The sequence below is a fragment of the Pteropus vampyrus genome, unplaced genomic scaffold (genome assembly GCF_000151845.1).
Source record: "Pteropus vampyrus isolate Shadow unplaced genomic scaffold, Pvam_2.0 Scaffold150, whole genome shotgun sequence".
Classification (NCBI taxonomy): Eukaryota; Metazoa; Chordata; class Mammalia; order Chiroptera; family Pteropodidae; genus Pteropus; species Pteropus vampyrus.
In genome coordinates this window covers 3,486,247-3,493,710 of record NW_011888931.1, presented here as the reverse complement: position 1 = coordinate 3,493,710, position 7,464 = coordinate 3,486,247, and the positions used below count along the sequence as shown (strand labels likewise).

The 7,464-nt window shown below is 41.9% G+C and overlaps 1 pseudogene; it reads left to right on the top strand.

The window, feature by feature from the left end:
• Positions 1 to 640: 640 nt before the first annotated feature.
• On the top strand, positions 641 to 762 carry LOC111745268 (annotated as a pseudogene).
• The last annotated feature ends 6,702 nt before the right edge of the window (positions 763 to 7,464 follow it).

The window sequence follows — 7,464 nt, the reverse complement described above, 5'->3', positions numbered from 1 at the left end:
CCACATTAGAATTTGAAAGCCCCGTTGGCTTGCTTTTCTTCAGAATCCCTCCTGTGCTGTGGGGCCAGGAATGACATTTCTTCCTCCTTCCCCTCTCCCACGCAGCAGGCCCCAGCGTTACTGCTCCAATCTTTGGCCTCCAGAATCCATACCTCTCCCTTCAAGTTTCCTTCTCCTGACATTATTCGGGAAGATTTGACTCAGCCTTACCTTCTGCCTCTAAATTTGCTTACCAAACCCATCCCGTCAAGGTACTCAGAAAACAAGAGGATTCTGCAGTTACCAGGAACCACCCTCATGATGTTTGTGTAAATATAAACTGGTGTGATTTTCCAAGAAGACAATATAGCAATACCTATCAAAATATAAAATATATATACCTTTTGTCCCTGAAATCCCACTGCTAGAAATTCATCTGATGGAAATGTAAAGAAAGGTCACTGAGGGGAAAATGTACCTGGGTGTTTTCTGCAGCAGTATTTGCCATGGCAAAAATTGGAACTATCTAAAATGTCCACCAATATGACACTGGTTTAAACACATACAGTGTATCCATGTGAAGAACTATCACACAGCTATTAGATCATATAGAATATGAAAAGCTCTCAAAATATATTGTTTTTTAAAAAGTTAAGATATTGTTTATGGCCATATCGGGCACCCTGAACATGCCTGATTCATCTGATCTCAGAAGCTAAGCAGGGTCGGGCCTGATTAGTACTTGGATGGGAGACCACTTAGGAATACCAGGTGCTGTAGGCATTAAAAAAAATTAATAAAAAGTCAAAATATTAAACAATCTTTGTATTTTTCGGAGGGTATAAACCAATGACCGATAAGAGAAAAAAAAAGTCTATGAAGAAGTACAGCTGGTCCAAAGACAAAACTCAACAATGAACTGTCTTTGCGTTTATCAGTGCACAGACCGGAGAGAGAGAGAAGCAATCCTTGAGCAGTCTCCCTCTTGCCTTTCCTGCCCAAGCGATGCAGCCACGCGGGCTTCTTTGGGGGAACGGCCTTTGTGATACAAGTGGCCGATACGGCCATCACAGGAAATAGTCATAAAGGTAAGCAGATCCATCCTCCACAGCCCACCCTCTGACTGCCCTGTCACACCCTACTCAGGGCGGTATCATGGCCAGGACGGGACAGACTGGGGCCTGCCACAGAGGGGAATTCTGCCATGCTGTGCCCTGTTCATTGCCTCAATCTCGTGCATTCCTATTTCTTGTGGAGAAGCCAGATGGACCTGATTTCTCTGGTGAGTTACTGTCAAACATGCGACCTGTGTTCTTTAGTTTCTTTCATTATAGCCCTTGGAGATGCTGAAACATCGGCCCTAAACTTTAACAGATAGCACCTGGACTTTCTCATCTTGTTTCTTTCCGAAGCAATCACAAAACACTTTAGTAAAAGAGATTTATGACAGCTCTTCTATTTTTTTTTTCATTTTATATGTCTGCTAAATTCCATTTTTATAACATTATAGAGAAAGCCACTGGTGGAATCACAGTGTCTAGAAATGTTAACTTTTCCGTAAAAATAAGGCCACTCAAATCTTGTTAAACTGATATTGTATTCATCGTTCCTCTTAATGCCCACGTTCATTCCAAAGGACTTATAAAATGAAATCATCAAAAAGTTCCCAGCTGCACAAGTCTTTTGAAACTTTTCTGTCGTAACAGAGTCTGTGTTACACATTACGAAAACACGCAAGGGGGCTTAAAGATAGTTTAACAAAAAGACTAGAAAGGGAAAATATCCAGGTGGCTTTTTAAGTGTGGAACATAATAAAATGGTGTTTGGAAAGTATTATGCCAAAATGTAATAACTAGAAAACAAGAAAGTCCATTTATAAGCTCCAGTGTAACTTTAAGTCATAAATAGAAGACATGTTGAGAATGCAGGGGGAAAAAATAACATGAGCATTTATTAAATGTGAAACTAAAGACCTTCAGATATAGAAGAGTAATAGACTGTATTTTGGACCCTTCCTTCAGAAGCTCTGGACTGAGGCTTTGAATTAGATACTATGTCAGGGTCTTCTCAAGGAAATCACTGGAGTATTTAAGACAGAGGGGCGTGATGCAGGAAACTGGCTACCCTGGGGAAGGAAGGCAGAGCTGAAAGGCCAGACAACAGACAGGGAGACGGCCCAGAGATTAACACTCACAGGAAGCCACCACCATCCCTGGGCCAGAGTGAGGAGGCAAAGGGCGAAGATCTTCTGAGGGGAGCTGAGAGAGACTCAGTTGCTCCATATGGTGTTCCTAGGGACAGATAAGGAGCAGGAGAAATCCACTGGCGCTTCTCTCCTTCCTCCACCATCTTCCACTAGTGCCCACCCTGGCCGTTCCAGCTTGGGAACTAGCCTGCAGGGTCCGTGCCTCCTGCAGCACTAAGTGGAAGCATATACAGCTTCTCTTTGTATATGCTTGGAAACAAGCAGAAGACCAAATCCATATAGTAAAGGAAATCTGATGGCTAACATGATTAAAAAGGAAGGGTCAAGTCTTGATCTACAGCTCAGTGGTGTCCCCCGCGCCCCTGCCCTCATCATTGTTGATTTAATAGTTGCAGGATGATGACCAGCAGCATGCCCAGGAAGAGAGAGAGCAAATCTCTTCCCTCAACACTAGACCTGAAGGGTCACCACTGTTTTTTGGCCAGGCTTGGGTTTCTTTGGAAATAGTTTCCTTAAGAATTTAGTCATCTCCCCATCCTGTTCACCTGGTTGCTAGTGGAATATCTAAGGTGTCTGAAATAGATGCAGAGAGTGAGATTGCTCAAGCCTAAGCTTCACTCTTATGGAAAATGCTCACCTTCCTGCTTTCTCTGGCACTGGCCTTAGCTCGTGAAGGAGAATTAAGCTTTTCCAGCCTTCCTTTCCCCAGACACAGGATAGCCAGTTCCACAGAAAAGTATCTCTTAGCTTAACCAACATGGTAGGACTGCTTGTTGGTCAATTTAAATTCAAAAAGAAACATGAAAGGATACATATCTATTATAAACATTTTAACTCAACTGTTTACATTATTTTGGTGTGAGGCCAAGGCTTTTTCTTCAAATGTGGGTCTGGATCTTTCTCACATGAACCTCAGCCATAATGCATGGAGGCATCTAAAATTTACAGTTTCTTTTATTTTTTATGTGAGCAAGCATTTAAAAACCTTTGTGAAGCATATGACAGAAATCCTTTTACATTTTTATTTCTCCTAATTTGTAGAGTTTGGAAGCAATTTTTTGAACAATCGACATAATTAATCAAGTCTTTCCAAATCATTTAATTAAGCTTTTATATGGGGGAAAAAAAATCCTTTTGGTTTCATCAGTTCCTGTAATTCTGTAATATTTAATTAAATTATGTAATTACAATAAGTATAATTGGCATAAATACATTTAGGAAAAGAACTATATGGGGTGGCCACAGACTCGGTGGCAACAGGTGTGCAGTCAGTTCAGCAGAGGTTGGTTAAGACAGCAGCTACTGCATTATGTGCTCTTTCTGCTCTCAGAAAGGCCCCCAGCAGCCTGTTTGTCTCACATAAGTCTTAACTCAGGGCCACAATATATATATTCAAAATCTCCAAAGTCCTGATTTTCTTTTCCTACTAGATGTCTTAATGCTATAATCTTGATGGAAATGTGGACAGAGCCCCAAAATACAATAGGAAATATTTTAACCAGCTCTTTGCTGCAACATACAAAGGTCGCCCACTTCTCAGCTTGGAATAAATCATCCTCACTACACTCCAGCCTACTTTCTCAGCTCAGACCATTCCACTTTTAGAATCCAGTCTTTGTAACACTCAATTTTCTGATAAGAAATTCTGAGTTGTGTTGTTTTTGGTTGCAAGTAACAGAAAAGACTTAAACTGGCTTATTCAATAAAGAAAATGTGTTGGCTTGTATAACAACTCCAGAGCATGAGTAGGTTTCAGGCAGGGCTCAGAGGTCTAGTGTACTGTGGTATAGATCGTGCACTGCTCAGGGATGTCTGGGCAAGGGAGTAAGTGGGAGCTCAACCCATCCCACCCCCCAGTAGGCCCAGGCATGAAGCTGGGTCTACTGGGAAGAAGGAGTGCCGTTTTAGCCACCGAAAAGAGCCTCCAACAGCAAAGCCTGCTCTTGCAGGCTGGATTTTCCCAGATTATCCACCCAGGAATGTCTCGTGTGCTAACAGTGGGAGCTCCAATAGCTGATTCTTATCAGTTTCTTTTTCCCTCTTTGGCAAATCATGATGTCAGCAACATCCATAAGTTGGCTCCACTCAGGTTTAGCAAATGAAGGCCAGCATCAACCAAGTCTTCCTTTTTCTTGTCCAGAGGGAGAGTAAACTCCCCAATCACTGAATAGGCTGACCTCACATTGACTCAGCATGTATCATGTATCCATCACTAACCCAAACACTGTGGCCGAGGGACTGAAATATACTGGTTGGCTAAGGTAGGATTTTTGTCTGCCGTTCTGCTATTTCTTTCATGTATCTCATGTCTTTTTTGTTACTGTATTTCTCCAGGACTGCCTTCTTTTGTTTTGAATAAATGTTTTCTAGTATATCATAATTTCTTTGATTCTTTCAGTATATTTTTCCACTTATTTTCTTCTTAGTTGCCCTAGAGATTACAGTTAACATCTCAATTTAAAATAATTTAGCTCAGATTAATACCAAGTAATATACTTCTATTCCCCCTTCCTCCATCATGCCATATTGTCATACAAATTATATTATAGGCCCATCAACACAATTTTATTATTGTTTTATACAGTTTTTTAAAAAAAATTAGGTAATCATAGATTCATTTGCAGTTGTAAGAAATAATACATGGCATTTTAATTATGAAGTGTCTTAGTGTAAGCTCTTTGGGTTCATCTTATTTGGGACTCTCACTGCTTCTTGGCCTCGAATATCTGTGTCCTTTACCAGGTTAGGGAATTTTTTAGCCATTATTTCTTAAAATAGGTTTTCTGTTTCTTTCTCTCTTTTTCTTCTGTGACCCATATGATGCAAATGTTGGTATGCTTAACATTGCCCCAGAGGTCCCTTAAACTACCCTCATTAAAAAAAAATCTTTTTTCCTTATGCTCTTCCTTCTCTTCAAGGCCGCTAACTCATTCTTCTGTGTGATCAAATCTGTTGGTGATTTCCTACTTGAGTATTTTTCACTTCAGTTAGTGTATTCTTCAGTTCTGATTGGTTCCTTTTTATGTTTTCTGTCTCTTCATTGAAGGTTTACTGAGTTTATTCTTCTACCTAGTGCATTGAGCATCTTTATAATATTTGTTGTGAACTCTTTATCTGGCAGATTGCTTGTCTCCATTTAGTTCCTTTTCTGGGATTTTGTCCTATTCTTTCATTTGAAACATATTCCTCTGTCTCCTCATTTGGATGTTGCTCTCTTTTTTCTATAAATTAGGTGAAATAACTTCTTCCGGTCCTGAGAGAGTGGCCTTGTGTAGGAGCTTCCCCTTGTAGACTGCATGTGCTGGGTGGGTGTCTTTGGCAGGTCAGGTGTGGGCCACAGGGAGACTCAGGCAAGCAACACCAGGGCCACCTTGGCAGGCTGGTTGGAATTGGAGTGGATGTGGGCCTCGGGCAGTCCTGGGGGCGAGCCACTCTGGGGCTGGCTTGTTCAGCTGGCTGGAGCCAGAAAGGTTGTGGGACACAGCAGGGCCTGAGAGGGCATGCTGTGCCAGAACCACCTTGGCAGGCCAGCTGGACCTGGAGGGGACCTAGGCCATGGGGATTCCTGGGGTCAAGCTGTTGGAGCAGCCTTAGTGGACCAGCTTGGCCTATAGTTGGACCCAGCTCAAGCCACAGAGATTCCTAGGGGCAAGTTACACTGGGGTCACCTTGAAAGGCTGACTGGAGCTGTAGTTGAAGTGGGCTTGGGCAGTGAGAGTCCCAGGAGCAAGCTACATTGGGGCCAGGATTATAGTTGGAGCAGGTGTGGGCTGTGTGACATCCTGGGGCAAGCCGCCCCAGGGTCCAGAGCTCTAACTAGAGTGGGTATGAGCTATGGGAAGTCCTGGGGGCAAGCTGCATAGCTGGTGTCGGTCAAGGATGTGCTAGGATGGCCATGGCTGGCCAGCCAGAACACCTTGATCATGCCATCTAGGTGGAGGGGGAATGCAACAAATGTGCCTCTCTGGTGCCTCCCATTGTTAGATGCTCTAGGGTTAGTAAGTGGATTTCCTTATCATATAGTCTAGGTTCCCTTTAAATCGCTGTTTTTTGTTTGTTTGTTTGTTTTGCTGTGCCCCAGGGTGGGTGTGTCTATGCGTGGCTCCTCAGTGATCCCTTACTACCACACATCTCTGTAGTTGGGGTAGGGTGGGAGAGAGGTTCCTACAGTAATGTGTCTCCATCTCGCCTACCCATTTTTATGTGTTTTCTTGTTTGCTGTGGAGAAGTTGTACACTCAGCCTTCAGTTCTTGTTCAGGGGGAATTTCTCCATAGGCATAGATTCAATGCGTTCATGGGAGGGGATGAGTTCAAGGTCTCCCTGCACTACCACCTTGGATTCCTCCTATAATGTCTTTTATATTATGTAGTTACCTTTAATCGTGCTCTTTATTTCTTCAGGTGGATTCAAGTTATTGTTTAGTAACCTTTCATTTCAGCCTGAAGGATTCCCTTTAGTATTTCTTATAGGTCAAGTGAAAAGTTATCTCCAGTATGGTTATTTGGGAATACTGTAATTCTTTGTTTTTGTGGGATAGTTTTACTGGATATGGAATTCTTGGCTGACTTATTTAAACACTTTGACTATGTCATCCTGCTGCTTTCTGACCTCCATGATTCCTGATGAGAAGTCAGCTGTCAGTCTTGTTAAAGATTCCCCTACACATGGTGTGTCCTTTGTATCTTCCAGCTTTTAAGATTCTCTTTGTCTTTTGACATGTTCCCTATGACGTGTCTAGATGTGGCTCTCCGAGTTTATCCTCATTAGAGTTAATCGAGCTTCTTGAGTGTGTGGTTAATATTTTTCATTAGATTTGGAACTTCCAAATATTCTCTTGCCCCTTTTCTCTTTCTCCAGTCCTTTTGGGTCTCACGTTATACATTTGTTGGTATGCTGGATGGTACTCCACAGGTCTCTAAAAGTATTGTTTATTCTTTTTAATTCTCATTTCTATATGTTTCTCAGACTGTATAATCTCAATGGACCTTCAGGTTCACTGACCCCTTTTCCTGACCATTTCTGATCTGTCTCGAGACCCACTACTGAACTTTTCATTTCAGTTACTGTACTTTTTTAGTACTTTGTGAATTTCTTTTAAAAAAATAATTTCTGTCTCTCTATTGGTAGTCTCTATTTGATAAGACATCGTTCTCCTACTTTAGTTATTTAGATGTAGTTTTCTTTAGTTTTCCGAACATATTTACAGTAGTTGACTTGAAGTCTTTGTCTAAGGCCAATGTCTAGGCTTTGTCAGAGACAGTTTCCATTGATTGCGTG